This window comes from Protopterus annectens, chromosome 6.part0 (assembly GCF_019279795.1).
Source record: "Protopterus annectens isolate FY-2018-M chromosome 6.part0, PAN1.0, whole genome shotgun sequence".
NCBI lineage: Eukaryota > Metazoa > Chordata > Ceratodontiformes > Protopteridae > Protopterus > Protopterus annectens.
The window spans coordinates 1,192,878,908-1,192,899,044 of NC_056737.1; the positions used below are offsets into that span (position 1 = coordinate 1,192,878,908).

Genomic DNA, 20,137 nt, shown 5'->3' on the forward strand with positions numbered 1-20,137 from the left:
AACTACAGACCCATATCTAACCAGCTTTATCTGCAAAGTCATGGAAAGAATTATCATGGGCCTTATCAACAAGGACATAGGCAATATTCAAATGCTGAACCCAACCAATTTTGTCTTTGTTAAGGGTAGATTATGCTTATTAAACCTGGTAAACTTCTTTGAGAATGACACCAAAGCCATGGACAAGGGTAAGGCAGTGCACACAGCCTATCTCAACCTTGCCAAGACTATCAACACAATCCCCTACTCTGGCATCATTGAGAAACTCTCCAAGCTGGGGATTAAAACTTATGTTACAAGCTGGGTAGCCAATTGGTTCACTGACAGAACACATGTTGTCAAAATTTGGTGACTCCACCTCCATCAGTAGACCCATCATCAGTGGAGTACCACAGGGATCTGTGCTGGGCCCCTTACTGTTTGGCATCTATTTCTCAGAAGCCAAGGCCTAAGTAGACAGCCTTTGGCTCAACAAGTTCACTGATGACTGTAAACTGGGAGCAGTCATTGAGTCCCCCTCCCCCAATGATGTCACCATATTACAAGAAGGGCTAACACAAATGAATAATTGATGCCAAAGCCATGGTCTAACACTTAATGCAAAAAATGCATTATTATTCCCTTTTGCAAAATGGAATTCCATACAAATTACAGCATTGACAGCACCCACAGGCATTCCAACCCAGTGGTGCAAGACTTAGGAACACAGGTTGGCAGCAATCTGATATTCAACCAAGTTTCCACAGTGGTAAGGAAAGCCTTTTACTTAGCATACCTCAAAAGCAAGGGCATAGCATCCAGATTGAGGGATGTTATAACTTGTCTGTACTTGAGTCTCATCAGACCACTAATGGAGTATAATGCACCCTTTTGCATATACCTCACCAGACACCAGCAGCAGTTGGAGAGACCTCAAAGATTTCTCACTTAGGAACTTAGAAAATACAGGGGCTCCAAATCATGATCTATGCAAACAGGCTGAGACCCTGTCACTTTACTCTGTATCTTATACGGTGCTGATAGGTGACTTGTGCCTGGCCTATAGGGCAATCTCCGACCCTGCCCTAATGGAAATTCTGCGCATCCACAAGCCAAATGGCATAAGAGTCACTCAATCTAGAGATCTCAACCTACCCTGTGACATTAACAGAATATGCTTGCGAGACAGATATGTCTCCCAGAGACTGCTGCTTTAATGGAATAGGCTTCCTGTTCATGTAAAACAGAACTCCTCACTGATCATATTCAAACACAACTTAGACAATTGGATGGGAGACTGCAAATTCATCCATGTCTCTCATGGACATGAGTAGCTGGTGTTGATCACAGACTCACTCTGTTCATAAATTCATTCTGCAAACTACCCAAAAAGAACAAATGGGGATACTTGGGATTAATATGGCAAGGCTTGCCTAGTAACCTCCTATGATCCTATGACGCAACAAATGTGAATTGAAATGTTATTGATATAACCAAACAGTGCATTTATGGATAGATTGTAGAAAGTATACAAATGTGATAGAAAGTGGACAACAGAGAGAATAATGAATATAAAGATTGGGTGTTGAAAGTAGAGGTAGAAGAAAACATAGAAAAAGAAGAAATATAAAAAAGAAAATAAGATAGAAGGAGGTTCTGAAATAAATGATGAAGGGGACATAAACTGAAGAAAAGCAAATGGAAAAAAACTCTATTGGAAAAAGTAAAGACAGGAAAAGAAAGTTTAAAAGCATAAATATGAAAGAGAAAAAGAACGGAATGGGTAAGATACAAGAAGTATTGCTTGAAATATGTTAGTGAGGAGAGAAGTTAATCTCTTGTAAATTAAGAACAATGGGATATTAATAATTGTAGAGTTCTATTAAAGAACAATGGGATATTAATAATTGTAGAGTTCTTTTTGTAATGTGACTAGTATTAAGAATAGCGTAAGAAGGGTAGGGGTTTTGGAGTGTTGTAATACAGGTGATGTGGATATAATTCTAGTATTAAGAATATAGTAAGAAGGGTAGGGGTTTTGGAGTGTTGTAATACAGCTGATGTGGATATAATTCTAGTATTAAGAATATAGTAAGAAGGGTAGGGGTTTTGGAGTGTTGTAATACAGCTGATGTGGATATAATTCTAGTATTAAGAATATAGTAAGAAGGGTAGGGGTTTTGGAGTGTTGTAATACAGCTGATGTGGATATAATTCTAGTATTAAGAATATAGTAAGAAGGGTAGGGGTTTTGGAGTGCTGTAATACAGGTGATGTGGATATAATTCTAGTATTAAGAATATAGTAAGAAAGGTAGGGGTTTTGGAGTGTTGTAATACAGGTGATGTGGATATAATTCTAGTATTAAGAATATAGTAAGAAGGGTAGGGGTTTTGGAGTGTTGTAATACAGGTGATGTGGATAGAATATAGTAAGAAGGGTAGGGGTTTTGGAGTGTTGTAATACAGGTGATGTGGATATAATTCTAGTATTAAGAATATAGTAAGAAGGGTAGGGGTTTTGGAGTGTTGTAATACAGGTAATGTGGATATAATTCTAGTATTAAGAATATAGTAAGAAGGGTAGGGTTTTGGAGTGTTGTAATACAGCTGATGTGGATATAATTCTAGTATTAAGAATATAGTAAGAAGGGTAGGGGTTTTGGAGTGTTGTAATACAGGTGATGTGGATATAATTCTAGTATTAAGAATATAGTAAGAAGGGTAGGGGTTTTGGAGTGTTGTAATACAGCTGATGTGGATATAATTCTAGTATTAAGAATATAGTAAGAAGGGTAGGGGTTTTGGAGTGTTGTAATACAGGTGATGTGGATATAACTGTCTTGAAAGATGCTAGATTTTTAACAAATGAAGAAGGATTACACACAGAACAGTTATGGGGGATATAATATGTAATTCAGGAAATGGTGCTCTGGTATAGTGGTATTTTGCAGTGCAGCAGTAAATATTTGGAAGCAATATTAATAAGAATGTGAAGTTAAATATTGTGGATTTACGATAGAAAGAAAAAAGCATTTCATATTATATCTGTATATGCTTATGTTACTTGTAAAGAAAAGGAGAATTTATTCCAACAAAGTTTAGAGTATGTAGTGATAATTATAAATATTAAAGAATAAATAAGAAAGTGCATTTACCACAGAGACTGCACTAAAGTTCCACTCTACAGTGTAGAAAAAACAAAAAATACACTGGAAACATAATCAGTGCTTTCATTTTAATATTTAAAACTTCTTCAGTCTCTTTGGTAAATGCACTTTCTTGTGTATTCTTTATTTGGTTTGAAATATGAATATTATAATAACATGAGGTTTCAAATGTGACTTAAGGGGAAACTGAAAAGAAAGAAAGGAAATAATGTAAGAAAAAATGCTAGAAGTTATGAGATGTGGTAAGCTTATAACATGGAATAGAAATTTGTGCACATATAGAAGGGGTAGATTTAAATCTGAAATTGATTATTTTGTGATATTAGAAGGACTATGGACAGCAGAAGGACACACAGTTGTAACAGGATTTCCAAATACTTTGGCAATATGGAAAGAGCTAAAGGAAGATAAAGAATGTATAGCATAATAATAATAATAATAATAATAATAATAATAATAATAATAATAATAATAAATGAATAAAATGGATACATAAGAAAACATAGAATGAAAAAGGAAAAAACTAATATAGTTATGGACTGATCATATTAATATGAAGTTATTTTATAAAAATTGGTCTAAATGGTGAATTGTTTGAAGAGAGAAATTTAAATTATGTCTTATGTCTTTTATGGTGGGAAGAAAGGTATTAAAAAGTATGAATATATATATAAAGGTATATTACAGGATTTATAGAAGAATGAAAGAGAGCATTATGATAAATAAAAATAAATCATTATTTAAACTAAGGCATTGTTACAAGGAAAAGGAAGAGATGTCAGCATATTTCAGTAGAATAATGAAGGGACATAGTGTAATGAGGGAAATGAAAAACAAAAAGAGAGCTAAAAAGAACACAGGAACAAATTATGAATATTGCCATGTGGAAGAAATGTTTAAAGGTAAAAAGAAATATAAAAGAATATGGGAAGTTAAAATAGTTTTCAGAGCAAGTAAATAAATTGAAATAAGAGTTTCTTTATATGAAATGGAGTCAGAAAAGTACAAATACAGCAGCAGTGCTCTTAAGTACATTATAAAAGTACAAAAGTACAAAAAAAATCAGTTTAAAAGTGTGACAAACTGAAATGCTGCCAGCCCAGCTAGCTGGAATTTTGTAAATAATCATATGTCATTTGTGAATATTTATATGATCCATAGACTTGTCTTACAAATGTAAGAGAACTATATGTTATGTGGATATTAAACTACTGGTGCAGAAGTGTGTGTTGAACTGCATGTTATGTACTGAGCTTCAAGAATGTAACCACAATGTACCCTACTGGAAAACAACAGAAATGTATATAAACGATATGCCTGTGCAAATGTATGTTTTCATAGTAGAAGCTGGAACATACAGAGTTAACTTGCAAAACTCTAAGAAAATAAGTTGAAAAGTAAAGAGTTTTACAATGTGCTATAAAGTTAGTTAATACATCAAAAAGACAGGATGTGCACACCTAGAAATTCCTTCTATTGTCTTGAAAACCAGAAATAATTACTAGGTTTAAAATGTAGAGTATTTTTATTGCTCTGTGACTTCCTAGCAGCTGCACATCTGAGAGATAAGTATTTTTGACACAGAAGTGCTATATTTTAAGTTTCTGTTAGCCTGGGAACTAAAGGCAGGTGACAAATAGTGATGCCATCCAGCTGACCCAGCAGTAATGTTTTGATAATAATTTAAGAACTATCTCTCAGAGAAAGTCTGTGCATTTGGTATCTTGTCTTTGGACCTGAAAGCATCCATTCAGCACTTCTCATCTGTATTTGCCTTTCTCTGTAAGTAAGATTTAGGTATAGTATTTATCTTAGAGATAGAAATATAGTAAGATTAGTTTAGATGTTTTATGTATTTAAGTGAGACTGTCCTGAAATGTTGTTTTAAAATATTGTCTGTGATTCTGAACTCTGTTGTCACTGTGTTGAGTTATTGAGCATTGTCTTGATCTTTTATTATTTATTATTAAATATATTTAGACCTTTTAATTGTGTCTGGTTTGTTTAAATATATTTAAGCTCTTAGGTGCTAGCATATGTATTTGGTGACACTATACAGACCACTCTTAAATAGCCTTGCAAATCTTTGTCACACTTACCATTTGGATAATAGTAACATCACACAGTAGGATTTGTCACCCTTTGGGAAGGGCTTTAAAGTAGCTGATACGGGGTTCTGGGGACAGTGATAACTATCTTATGGTCTGGACAGAAGGGGACATAGCTTGTAAACCTGTGCCAGCCTTTCCCAGGTGTGTGCCTGTGTATATATCAAATCTCAAAGTGTGTGTGTGTGTCATCTACTTGGGCAGGGACATGAAGCACTGCTCAGAGAGAGTGCTGGGAGGACTTGGCTTGGAACCCTGGCTAAAGACTCAATTGGGGATCTGGAGAAAGAGGAACAAACCATCCCCAGACTGACTGTGATCTGTGTGTTCTCTTAAGGGAAATTGTACTTTACTGTGTGTGTACTTGTCATCCTCCCAATGTGCATGTCCCTCACTGGTGCTAGTTCATAGATTGATTCATAGATTATTACTAGGCTAGCTGCCCTTGTTGGCCGTTTTGAGCCTATCCAATTTCCCTTGGTGAGAATGAAACTCTGTACATGTTGTCTGTGAGGGTAAACACCTTAACCATTACACTAACTCCAACAGTGGTGAGGATTGAGGCTGATTGATTACTGGGCCAGTGCAGGGGCATTACAAAAGTACTTATCTGTGCTAGGATTGCACTGAATGCAATCCAAGTGTTTGTGAGCTCTGTGGAAATAAGCCAAGAACTTTGAAGACACAATGAATTTGTAGAGGCAGAGAAAACTGACTAAACAAAGCCAACAGCCCTCTGACCCATCATGCAGTGTCATTTAAAGCCTTTGTGTGTGATCCCCAGCTTAGACAGACCAGGCTGTGTTTTACTCCCACTAGAAAAGCAGTCCCAATGTAAACAAAGCTTGTGCAATATGATGATTTAAAAACACAGTAAACCAATCCTTCATATTGATTTCATCCTTGGGAAACAATCTTCTTGATTTGAAGAAAACTCATTTCTTATTACATCAAACTTCAACTTCATAATCATTGATGAGATAAAAGTGCATTTTTACATTATAGCATTACCTTGGTCATGGGTGGTTTTCATTCCAACTTCAGCTCTCATTTCTCCATTACTTGCTTTACCCTTTCTATTTCATCATTTTATGTTCATTTCTTAAAATCATATACTGCCACAGATTTTTTTTATTTATGTTATAACACACTTTTATGACAGAGGTGCTTAGTCTAATCTCTCACTCAGATTATTAAAGATCATCCTATCTGAAAATTATAAAACACAAATTTCACTCTATAAAATGTGCACTACCTAAGAAAATATTGTTGCTGATATAAACATTTTACTAAACATCTGTTTTCCTTATAAATGATATAATTTATATTTTACTGATTACATAAAGACTATGCGTTATAAGTTTATAGGTAAGTAGTAGGTCAGCTGCTCTTGTAATCCATTTTAAACCTTAAAAATGTTGCTTTCAAAGGGGACAATCAAACCCTGCACTTCATGTTTGTGAGGTAAATACCCTCAGCATAATGCCAACCAAAATGTACTATGCCACAGTGTGAAGTATCAATTTATTTTAACAAATATTTCAAACTATATCTGCCTTGCTGTGTGTTCACTGATTATTCACATGTATTTTCTTGTTTATTCTACATTAATTTTTTTCATGCTTAACTTCTTTTTATTGTTCCTGTTTACCCTCTCATAATTATGTTTGTGTTGCTTTCTTTGTTTTGAAAGACTGCATGCTCTGAGTTTCTCAGTGCATGTACAGTTGATCATTATATTTTAACCTTATTCAGTTGACGTTTTCATCATCAAAGCTTTGTTGTTTAGACTAATACAGGTATTCTCACATCAAACAATAAAATGTGCAAACAATAAAGCTTGATCTACAAAGACTGAACCACAAAGCAATGAAAAAGAAACATAAATATTTAATGTAGGATGAAAGTTCTCCTGTGCCTACCATTATATATACGAATACCAAGATACCCCCTCTTATATATACTAACTCCAAGATCACACAACTGGGAAAAGGGAAATTCCCATTCCCTGTTGTCCCAGGATCTCTCACACACACACAGAAGCTGGCATTAAGTGAATTTAGTCTTTTAAGCCACAAAAACAATGTAAAAACTAAGTCCAGCATTTAATATCACCTCAGTTAGCTCCTCTAACCCTACATATGATATGACCATAAGGCCTGCAATAATGATACCTGTTTAAAAAGTAAAGCTCCCTTTCTATATGGCTAATCTACATATCTCAGTTACTCAGTCCACTTTTGATGTGTTGTGCACCCAACCTTTGCACTACTTGGTGTCCTAGAGGGCTAAGTTCATTGTCCTGTACTTATAGTCTGTACTAAAAAATGTTCAATTGGTGAGTTGTCAGCTAACACTTATGTCTTCAAATATTGTAATAAACCACTAGCATTTTTATTTTATTGATGACTCATTAAAATATATAACAGAGTGTCTGATAGCTTAGTGCAGGGGGTTAAGTCTATAAGTTACTAACAAGTTGAAAAAGTACTCCAGGCTTTATTTTGTCAGTTTTTCCTAATCTAAGTTTTGAAACATTCTCCTGGGTCATATTTATTATTTATTTTTTATTTTACATTTGTTGACTGGGTTTGTCTGACTGAGCTTAGTAGCCCTTTTTCAGCAGAGTCCTAGGCAGAAAAGCTCCAGCTAAATATATAAGCGATATTTACACAGTGATTTTATGAAATAAGCAGAAGTAACAAGAACAAGAAATAAAAATATGATACAAAACATTTGAAAAGAATACAGCATCAGATTACATACAGCTTACAAACACAACAGTAGACTAAATTAATCAAAAATCTTTGAATTTAGGTTCATAGGTTCATAGGTTTATACTAGGCTATCTGCCCTAAGGCATTTATAAGCCTAGCCCAAAGTTTTGTGGCTTACACCATCCCTTATGTTAAAAAATACTGTGCCCATCAGTTTGTTGTGCCTCTGTCCAGCAGTGACACAGAGATGATTCCCGGGGTAAACCTACGATCTCCCATCCACCGGTCAAGATTTCTCTTGAACAGAGCCAGCGAGGTGCTCTGCCTCACATGGACCAGGATTTTATTCCACAGCATAGGGAGTCTCTGGGTGACAAATATATCCCTCCAGCATGTCCTATTTATATCTGTGCTAAGGTTTAAGTCACTTGCTCTAGTGGATCTGGTAGATTTGGATTTTTTGAGGTGGAGCATGTCCATTAATTCCGGGTTGGACATGGCCTTGTATGTCAGGCACAGGTCACCGTTGAGCAGGCGGTATGCGACTGAATAGAGCTGGAGTTTCTTCAGTCTGGCAGCATATGACAGATTTTGGAGTCCCTTTATCCTTTTGGTGAGGAACTTTTGGGGTCTCTCCAATTGCTGCAGGTGTCGGGTGAGATACATCCCGAATGGGGCATTGTACTCGATCATTGGTCTGATAAGTGAAGAGTACAGGGGAACAATGACCTCACTTGATCTGGATGTGAATCCCTTCATGATTAGGTGGGCAATGTAGAAGGACTTTCTAACCACTTTAGCAATGTGAGTGTCAAAAGAAAGGCCACTGTCAACCTGGGTCCCCAGGTCCCTGATAACCTCTTCTGTGCTTAATGGATTGCCACCTATATGGTAGCTTGGGGTTACCTTGTTTTTCCCAAAGGGTATGACTATACATTTTTTGGCATTTAACTTCAGGCTGGCAGCATATGACAGATTTTGGAGTCCTTTTATCCTTTTGGTGAGGAACTTTTGGGGTCTCTCCAATTGCTGCAGGTGTCGGGTGAGATACATCCCGAATGGGGCATTGTACTCGATCATTGGTCTGATAAGTGAAGAGTACAGGGGAACAATGACCTCACTTGATCTGGATGTGAATCCCTTCATGATCAGGTGGGCAATGTAGAAGGTCTTTCTAACCACTTTAGCAATGTGAGTGTCAAAAGAAAGGCCACTGTCAACCTGGGTCCCCAGGTCCCTGATAACCTCTTCTGTGCTTAATGGATTGCCACCTATATGGTAGCTTGGGGTTACTTTGTTTTTCCCGAAGTGTATGACTATACATTTTTTGTCATTTAACTTCAGGCCATGGCTCTGGCACCAGTTATCAGTTTCCGTGAAACCCCTCTGAAGGATATCTGTGTCCGATGTACTTTCCACTATGGTGCCCAATTTGCAGTCATCTGCAAACTTTGTCAGCCATAGTCCTCCTATGTTTGCCTGTACTTCTGAGAAGTAGATGCCGAACAACAGGGAGCCAAGGACTGAGCCCTGTGGGACACCACTTGTGACCAGCTTGGAGTCTGACATGGCGCCAGCAACTCTAACCCTGTGGGTTCTGTCCTTTAGCCAGTTTGCAACCCATCTTGTGACATATGGGTTTACATTTAAGCTGGTAAGTTTCTCTATAATACCCGAGTGGGGTATTGTGTCAAAAGCTTTTGCAAGGTCAAGGTAGGCTGTATGGACTGCCTTTCCCTCATCAATGGCCTTGGTGACTGTTTCAAAGAAGTCAACCAAGTTCAAAAGGCATGATCTGCCCTTGACAAAGCCAAACTGGGTCGGGTCCAATGTCTGCAAGTCCCCTATGTCTTTGTTTATGAGTTCCATTATGATCCTCTCCATAGCTTTGCAGACCAGGCTTGTTAAGCTTATGGGGCGGTAATTACCAGGGTCCGTAGAGGTACCGCCTTTGTGGAGTGGGACCACAGTTGCCGTACGCCACTCCTTGGGCACGTATCCTGTGGTAAGGCTAAGATTAAACAGCTGCCTTATATGCGGGTTTAGTTCCTCGTTGAGTTCGTGTAGCACACAGCCGGGGACACCATCCGGTCCCACTGATGCTGTGTTTTTAGCTTTAGAGAGAGCAGATTTCACCTGCACATTTGAGATGTCTGGGAGGCTACACTCCGCTGGGATAGTTATCTCTCCTTTTGGGGGGGAGAGGGGGGTGAAGTTTGCACTGAACCTGTCTGCCAGTATGTTGGCAATGTCTGTGAGTTCAGTGATTTTTGTATCATTATGGACTAATTCTGCGCATATCTGGGAGTTTCTATCCAGGTTTCTAACATAGCTGAAGAAGGCCTTATGATTGTCTTTTGAATCTATTGCAATTTTTCTCTCAAAGTTGGCCTTGGATGATTTTATGAGTGCTCGTATTTTTTTACTAATAATGATCAAGGGTGTCTTCTCTTTTATGGATTTTGCTCTATCATGTAACAGCTTTCTCCTCTTATTGTAAAGTTTGTTTATGGCTGGGATCCACCAGACTAGACGTTTGCCCTTGGTGGAAAGAGTCTTGGTTTTATTAGGGATTGCCTGATCCATGCAGTCCTGGAGGTGTTCGTAGAAGGCATTTGTAAGGGCTTCCACAACTTGGGTTGTGGTTTCCACTGGCTCGGGGGCCTTGAAGGATACCACACCAGTCTTGAGTAGTGTGAAGTTTGCTTTAGAGAAGTTCTTCACTGTGGTCTTTTTTGTTGGGGGGGGGGGCGGGATGTGGATTTCCAGTGAGATAAGTTTGTGATCTGATCTCACCAATGAGGGATATACTTCCGGTGTGGAGCATTTTGTCCCCATGTTTGTGATGATGAGATCTAGTATATTTTCTCCTCTTGTGGGAACGGTGACTAGTTGTTCCATGGCATTTGAATTTATGAACTCCAGGAACCTTTGGGCTAGAAAGTTGGGGCTTGAGTAATGTTCCCAGGCTATATTCAGGTAGTTGAAGTCACCCAATATAATGGTGTTTGGAGATACATTTATACCCTCCAGTGTCTTAAGGAAGGCTGTGTGGGGTTCCTGAGTTTGAGAGGGTGGACTGTAGCATGCTACAAATTGTAGAGCAGTTTTGCCTATGGTTAATTGCACCTGGATGGTTTCCGATGCTTCGTGCGTTGACACCAACCTGGAGGTGTGGGTATCCTTGATGAATATGGATACACCCCCTCCTTATGTGGTGTGGTCCAGGTTTTGGGGCCGGAATGCATGATATGAGGTAAAACCTGATAGTGCCGGGGTGCTCTCAGGAGCCTTGAACCAGGTTTCAGTCACAGCACAGACATCGATGTTCTCCATACTGAGAAGGGCCTCGAGTGCATGCATTTTGAGATTTAGACTTCTGGCATTGAGCAGCATTACCCTTAGTTTCTTCCCATTTTTGTTTTCTAGGGTGGTAGGTTTAGAATTTGAGCCTTGCCTAAAAAAGGCACTATGGGGGTGGCAAGAGCCTTAGCCAATATCCGGAATCCCAGGGGTGACAGGTGCAAGCCATCCCTTGTGAAGCAGCGTGGCTTGTCAAGCATGTCATCCCAGGCAGACAGACACTGGATCCCCTTTGAATGACACCAGAAATTAAGCCAATTGTTAAAGCTGATCATCTTGCCTCTGTGTTGTGGCATCATTGTTGGTGAAGGAAGGATACTGCTCAGGGTCAGGGTCATACCTGCCTGGGCTACATAATCAGAGAGCTCCTCTATGTCTCTTTTCATGTAGTCCAGGGAGGTACGTCTCAGGTCGTTCACACCAGCATGGACAATCACTGTGTCATATTTGTACTTGCTGTGGAGTGACCCGAGTGCTTGTGTTATGTGGCGGATTCTAGCGCCCAATAGGCAGCTTACTGTGACCCTCTCCTTGTTCAGCCTGGTGAGTGGGACATCAGTGTGTCTGACTATGGAGTCACCTATGACAAGTATTTGTTATTATTATTTTTGCTAGGCAGATCTGGAAGAATTTATGGTTAAACTTTGCCTAAGGAGGATGAATACAGTGACAGGCCCACTGACTTTGTAGGTATTTTTTGGTAGCAGATTTAAATATTTTCAATTGCTTATATGACCGAATTTCAAGTGGGAAGGAGTTCCAAGCTTTGGTAGGGTTATAGCTGTTGAGGTTACGTCCAAATTTGGTTTTAGGTTTGTGAGTTGATAGGAGGTCTTGGGTTGTACTTCTGAGAGGTCTAGCTGGTAGATAATGGGAGATTAGAGTAGAGAGAGAGAGTGGGACAGTAGGAAGGTTGATAGAGGATGCTATGAATAATCCGGAGGTGAGTGAGAAGCAGCTGATGTGGTAGTTCAAGCCAGTTTAGCTGTTTCAGAGAGAGGCAGTGGTGGGACTTATATGTATGCTGGGCAGTGAATCTAGCTATCTTGTTATAGGTAGATTCAAGTTTGGTGAGGAGATATGAGTTAAGATTAGTGAAAATCGGGGAGCTATACAGTAGATTAGGTAATAGGTAGGCACGGGAAAGCGTTATCTTGGCATCCCTGGAGAGAAATGTTTTATTACGGTATAGGAGGCCAAGTTTCTGATGAGTTTTGCAGATACTGCTGTTGACATGTAAGTCAAATTTGAGCTGATCATCAATAATAACTGCTAGTAATTTTGAGTTCGACTCTACCTTGATTAATGTGCTATCCAAAGACTGTATTGAGTAGGAGGATTTCATATGGTTGAGGTTTTTTGGAAGAAAAAGTAGTAATTTAGTTTTTTTGAGGTTGAGTATTAGCTGATTTTTAGAGATCCAGTGTTCAACGGAGTTGAAGTTGGACTGTGTGGGAGATGAGCTCAGAAGGAGAGTCAGCAATAGAGATGACAGTAGAGTCATCAGCATATTGCACTAAAGAGGAGAGGAGGCAGGAGGTGTAGAGCATGTTGGTAAAGATATTAAAAAGTAGTGGCCCAAGGATGGAACCTTGAGGGACACCCGTCTTAACTGAAAGAAGAGAACAGTGAGCAGAAAGCCATTCCATGACTTGGAATCGGTCAGTGAGGTAGCTGGCAAACCATGTTATAGTTTCTGAGGAGAAGTTAAGAGTGGTTAGTTTTTGGAGTAGTAGAGGATGGGACACGGTGTCAAAGGCCTTTGAAAGGTCTAAGAATAGGCAGGTGATAAGTTTGTTGTTATCTCTAGCAAGGGAAATAGTATTTAGGAAGGATAGTAGAGCTGTTGTCGTGCTACATTTGGGTATAAAACCATGTTGAGTTGGTGAAATCAGATTTTTTTTAATTAGATAGTGCATGATTTGTTTATGGATACATTTTTCAAGGATCTTGAAGAGTGGGGAGAGGATAGCAATAGGTCTGAAATTAGTGATGTCTGTGGAGTTACCTCATTTGTGTATGGGTAGGGTGTAGAATTGTTTTCAGATTGTTTGGCAGTTTAGACTCTGAGATTGAATGATTAATTAAAATAGAGACACAAAGGGCAAGAGGATCAAGTAGCTATTTGAAGAAACTGAGAGGGGATGTTGTCAACGGAGGCAGACCAAGGTTTTAATTTTAGAGAGCATGGATTTTATGTAGTTGGTAGCTACAGGTTTCAGTGAGAATTTGTTGGTAAAGTTTAAGTAGCCCACAGATTCCACATTATTAGGAATGTTATTTTGTGTGGATATATTAGGGTTGGGTTTAAGAAGTTTGGTTATAGAGTTGATGAAATAAGTGTTGAAGGTGGTAGCCGTATCCTCTGGAGTTTGATCAGGGCATGGATTTGGGGACCTGGGATTATTAGGGTGTAGAATTTGATTTATGGAGTACCAGAATTTTTGTGTATTGGATCACAGGGCAGAGGGGGGGTTTTGGTAGAACTCCCTTTTGTCTTTGTTAATGTTTTTCTTGGTTTGATTTTTGAGCTCTTTAAATCTTTGTAGGTCATGCCTAAAGAGAAGGCATTGTGCTGGTGTTAATGTAGAACACTGGATCCTCACAGTATTTACCTGTTTCTGTCAAAATGAAGCAGCCGTATTGCAACATGACAGGTGCCACATGATTTTCACAGGTGTAAGATATTGATATCATGGTTTCCAGGTCACTACACCGACAACTTGGTGTATTTTAGGTGATAGTAATGTCTGTTATTTTACTCCTTTTGTAATGAGGAGGATACAGAGTCTCCCAAAACCTCCCCTATTTTACATTTTTAGAGAATAAAGTAGGCCAGCTAAGTGCTGGAGGGGTGATTAAATGAGTAGGTGGACACTTACAAATGGAATGCAGGCTCTGTGCATCTAACTAGCTATCTATCTGTCTACGTATTTATCTGTTTATCTATCTATTTTTCTATCTAGGTACCTATCTAGCTACCTGCGTATGTCTGTCTGTCTGTCTATCACTCTGTCAGCCTATCTATCTGCCTGTCTACCTACCTATCTATCTACTTACATAAGCTCATCTATCTTGATGACTTCTATTACTTGTATAGATGTCAATCTTCCGATATAGATAAATTAAATAAAGTAACTTTCAACAAGGAAAATGTTCTAAATATTTATCACTGTCAAACCTGCTTGTTTGTCTGTTTGTGGAACTGTTTATCTCACCATCTCTCTAGCAATAGGCCTCTAATGACTTTAACAAGTTAAAAAGGAGTATTAATAAACTGTTTGCTTGAGTAACTGCACACAGTTAATAAGGGGGAAACCACTGACAACTTCATCTGCTGCTGTATTCACATCACTGCATTTACGAAGTAGAACTTAAGCTAGCTCTGCTATTCTCATTTATAACATTTATGCCTCATGAGTTAACTTAGTTAACAAAAATAAAATTGGCAAACCAAGGTGTTTAGCGTCTTAATGAAAACATACGCGTAGGAAGCGGCAGATCCCAGTCCTGCTAGTTTCTTCAAATGAAACTGTAATGTTTTAGGCAATCCAAAGGGAGAGGTGATGTTTACAGGTTTTGCAACTCCTTCCAGATATGTCATGTAACTGCAAGAAGTACAAAAAAATATAATTTAGTGACCTACATTTTGAGATAAATATTGAAGTTGACAAGTTTAAAATGTTCAGACTTTAACAAATGTCAGAATTATACAATAAACTCATACTTGAAGTTATTGTAATAATGAGAACATAGTCATGAAAATAAAGTGCAATTTTGGTATAAAAATGTATCATTATAAATAAAAATTAAGGTTAGCTTCAGATATGTGAACGATACAGAGACATCCAACACACACTGAAGTACAGGAAAAGAGTGATGCCTGATCCAGAAACAACTGCACAACATGGCTGCAGAAGTGAAATAACATACTGAGAACCAAGCAGGTTACTGGTGTGCAGTACACATATAAATACAGTAAACAGCATGAATATGAGTGCTAAGGGATTTCATAGACAGTCCTACTAAGGGTACCTAGAGAAATGCATTATATCATAGTTACAGAGGTATATAACATACTGAAAACCAAGCAGGTTATTGGTATGCAGTTCACAGATAAATACAGTACACAGCATGAATATGAGTGCTAAGGGATTTCAGAGACAGCCATACTAAGGGTACCTAGAGAAATGCATTATATCATAGTTACAGAGGTATATCTCATACTGAAAACCAAGCAGGTTACTGGTGGGCAGTACATAGATAAATATGGTAAACAGCCTGAATATGAGTGCTAAGGGATTTCAGAGACAGCCGTACTAAGGGGACCTAGAGAAATGCATTATATAATAGTTACAGGGGTATATAACATTCTGAGAACCAAGCAGGTTACTGGTGTGCAGTACATAGATAAATACAGTAAACAGTATGAATATAAGTGCTAAGGGATTTCAGAGACAGCCATACTAAGGGTACCTAGAGAAATGCATTATATCATAGTTACAGAGGTATATAACATACTGAGAACCAAGCAGGTTACTGGTGTGCAGTACATAGATAAATACAGTAAACAGCATGAATATGAATGCTAAGGGATTTCAGAGACAGCCATACTAAGGGTACCTAGAGAAATGCAATATATCATAGTTACAGAGGTATATAACATACTGAAAACCAAGCAGGTTACTGGTGTGCAATACATTGATATATACAGTAAATAGCATGAATATGAGTGCTAAGGGATTTCAGAGACAGACATGCTAAGGCTACCTAGAGAAATGCATTATATCATAGTTACAGAGGTATATAACATACTGAAAACTAAGCAGGTTACTAGTATGCAGTACATAGATAAATACGGTGAACAGCATGCATATGAGTGCTAAGGGATTTCTGAGACAACCATATTAAGGGTACCTAGAGAAATGCATTATATCATAGTTACAGAGGTATATAACATACTGAAAACCAAGCAGGTTACCGGTGTGGAGTACATAGATAAATACAGTAAACAGCATGAATATGACTGCTAAGGGATTTCAGAGACAGCCATACTAAGGAGACCTAGAGAAATGCATTATATCATAGCTACAGAGGTATATAACATACTGAAAACCAAGCAGGTTACTGGTGTGCAGTACACAGATAAATACAGTAAACAGCATGAATATGACTATGAAGGGATTTCAGTGACAGCCATACTAAGGGAACCTAGAGAAATGCATTATATCATAATTACAGAGGTATACAACATACTGAAAACCAAGCAGATTACTGGTGTGTAGCACATAGATAAATATGGTAAACAGCATGAATATGAGTGCTAAGGGATTTCATAGACAGCCATACAAAGGTGACCTAGAGAAATGCATTATATCATAGTTACAGAGGTATAAAACCAGCAGGTTACTGGTGTGCAGTACACAAATAAATACAGTAAACAGCATGCATATGAGTGCTAAGGGATTCAGAGACAGCCATACTAAGGGGACCTAAAGAAATGCATTATATCATAGTTACACAGGTATATAACATACTGAAAACCAAGCAGGTTACTGGTGTTCAGTACATAGATAAATATGGTAAACAGCATGAATATGAGTGCTAAAGGATTTCAGAAATGGCCGTACTAAGAGGACCTAGAGAAATGCATTATATAATAGTTACAGAGGTATATAACATTCTGAGAACCGAGCAGGTTACTGGTGTGCAGTACATAGATAAATACAGTAAACAGCATGGATATGAGTGCTAAGGGATTTCGGAGACAGCCATTCTAAGGGTACCTAGAGAAATGCATTATATCATAGTTACAGAGGTATATAACATGCTGAAAATCCAAGCAGGTTACTGGTGGTCCGTACATAGATAAATACAGTAAACAGCATGAATATGAGTGCTAAGGGATTTCATAGACAGCCATACTAAGGTGACCTTATAGAAATGCATTATATCATAGTTACAGAGGTATAAAACCAAGCAGGTTACTGGTGTGCAGTACACAGATAAATACAGTAAACAGCATGCATATGAGTGCTAAGGGATTCAGAGACAGCCGTACTAAGGGGACCTAAAGAAATGCATTATATCATAGTTACAGAGGTATATAACATACTGAAAACCAAGCAGGTTACTGGTGTGCAGTACATAGATAAATATGGCAAACAGCATGACTATGAGTGCTAAAGGATTTCAGAGATAGCCGTACTAAGTTGACCTAGAGAAATGCATTATATAATAGTTACAGAGGTGTATAACATTCTGAGAACCAAGGAGGTTACTGGTGTGCAGTACATAGATAAATACAGTAAACGGCATGAATATGAGTGCTACGGGATTTCAGAGACAGCCATACTAAGGGGACCTAGAGAAATGCATTATTTCATAGTTACAGAGGTATATAACATACTGAGAACCAAGCAGGTTACTGGTGTGCAGTACATAGATAAATACAGTAAACAGCATGAATATGGGTGCTAAGGGATTTCAGAGACAGCCATACTAAGGGTACCTAAAGAAATGCAATATATCATAGTTACAGAGGTATACAACATACTGAAAACCAAGCAGGTTACTGGTGTGCAATACATTGATAAATACGGTAAACAGCATGAATATGAGTGCTAAGGGATTTCAGAGACAGCCATGCTAAGGCTACCTAGAGAAATGCATTATATCTTAGTTACAGAGGTATATAACATACTGAAAACTAAGCAGGTTACTAGTATGCAGTACATAGATAAATATGGTAAAAAGCATGAATATGAGTGCTAAGGGATTTCAGAGATAGGGTCACCACCTCTCCCACTTTGCGAGGGACAGTCCCTCTTTGGGCAGTTGTGTCCTGCAAAACATGTGAAAAATGGCAAATGTCCTGAGATTTCAGGACAAAATTATTTTCTATATTTTATGTCATAGTTGCATAAAACAGTTATTCTGTATCTGAAACACCTAAATGTTATAAGAAACAGAATAAGAAACTAAAATGCTACAAGAATAAACTTTTATTCAGGCAAAAAACTGAAGTTCTGTCCTTTGTACTGGCCGTGGGTATGTTTTGCCCTGCAAAATCTGATGTTTGTAGCACAAATGTCCCACTTTGGGCATTTGGAAAGGTGGCAACCCTATTCAGAGACAACCATATTAAGGGTACTTAGAGAAATGCATTATATCATAGTTACACAGGTATATAATATACTGAAAACCAAATAGGTTACTGGTGTGCAGTACACAGATAAATACAGTAAACAGCATGAATATGAGTGGAAAGGGATTTCAGAGGCAGTCATACTAAGGGGACCTAGAGAAATGCATTATATCATAGTAACAGAAGTATATAACATACTGAAAACTAAGCAGGTTACTGGTGTGCAGTACACAGATAAATACAGTAAACAGCATGAATATGAGTGTTAAGGGATTTCAGAGACAGCCATGCTAAGGCTACAAAGAGAAATGCATTATATCATAGTTACAAAGGTATATAACATACTGAAAACCAAGCAGGTTACTAGTATGCAGTACATAGATAAATATGGTAAACAGCATGAATATGAGTGCTAAGGGATTTCAGAGACAGCCATTCTAAGGGTATCTAGAGAAATGCATTATATCATAGTTACAGAGGTATATAACATGCTGAAAACCAAGCAGGTTACTGGTGTGCAGTGCATAGATAAACACAATAAACAGCATGAATATGAATGCTAAGGGATGTCATAGGCAGTCATACTAAGGGTACCTGGAGAAATGCATTATATCATAGTTAAAGAGGTATATAACATACTGAAAACCAAGCAGGTTACTGGTGTGCAGTACATAGATAAATACAGTAAACAGCATGGATATGAGTGCTAAGGGATTTCAGAGATAGCCATTCTAAGGGTACCAATAGAAATGCATTATATCATAGTTACAGAGGTATATAACATACTGAAAACTAAGCAGGTTACTGGTATGCAGTTGTTATTGTTGTTGTTGTGTCTTTCGCCTTTTTCAGGTTAGGGGTCGCTACAGTGGAACTCCTGTCCGCTAATGATTGGTGGTTGATTTTTACATGCTGAGTTGCCAGCCCTAATGCACAAACCTTCAAAGAAGGTACGCCCATCACGCATGTCTCCACGCAGAAGACGCTGTAGCTGAGAGTCGAACTGGTCAGCGTCTTACTGTGAGCCGACAACGCTACCGCAGCACCACCACTGTTACTGGTTTGCTTTACATAGATAAATACAGTAACAGCATGAATATGAGTGCTAAGGGATTTCAGAGACAGCCATACAAATGGAACCAAGAGCTGATGAGGCGGTAGAAAGCAGAGCAGCAAAAAGAACTAGAACAGAAGAAATTTTACCAGCAGAGGGCATAGTAAAAGAAGTTATGAATCGTTTTCAGGAAGGAACCAGAAAACAGGTTTTTCAGTGTGTGGACTTTTAACAAGAAGGAGGAAAAGGAATGAGGAGCTGGGTGCAGGTGGTCGGCAAACTACAAGCTTGTGAGTCCAAAAATCAGTCATGGGGAGAGAATCAACAAGACTATGGTCAGAAAAATAAATTTTTTCACAACCAAGGGTAAAGGAAGTTCAACAACAGTAACAAAAATTCAAAGGGAACTTTTATATGAACAGGAACGAGCAGTGAAGCTGCCAGCATGGAATGTGCAGAAAGGAGCTGGAGAGAGTTACCAGCAGCGCCATTGGAAATAAGACAAACAAGAGCATGGAATGTGCAGAAAGGAGCTGAAGGGAGTTACCAGCAGCACCATTGGAAATAGGAAAAACAAGAGCATGGAGTAAAAAAAGACAA

The 20,137-nt window shown here is 38.3% G+C and overlaps 1 long non-coding RNA gene across 1 annotated transcript in view; it reads right to left on the bottom strand.

Annotated features, from left to right (window-relative positions):
- LOC122804097 overlaps positions 1 to 14,938 on the bottom strand; it is a 270,588-nt gene extending 255,650 nt beyond the window's left edge. Inside the window, exon 1 of the long non-coding RNA XR_006365176.1 lies at positions 14,822 to 14,938. This is a non-coding gene — a long non-coding RNA (uncharacterized LOC122804097). The remainder of the gene's footprint in view (positions 1 to 14,821) is intronic.
- Positions 14,939 to 20,137: the final 5,199 nt, after the last annotated feature.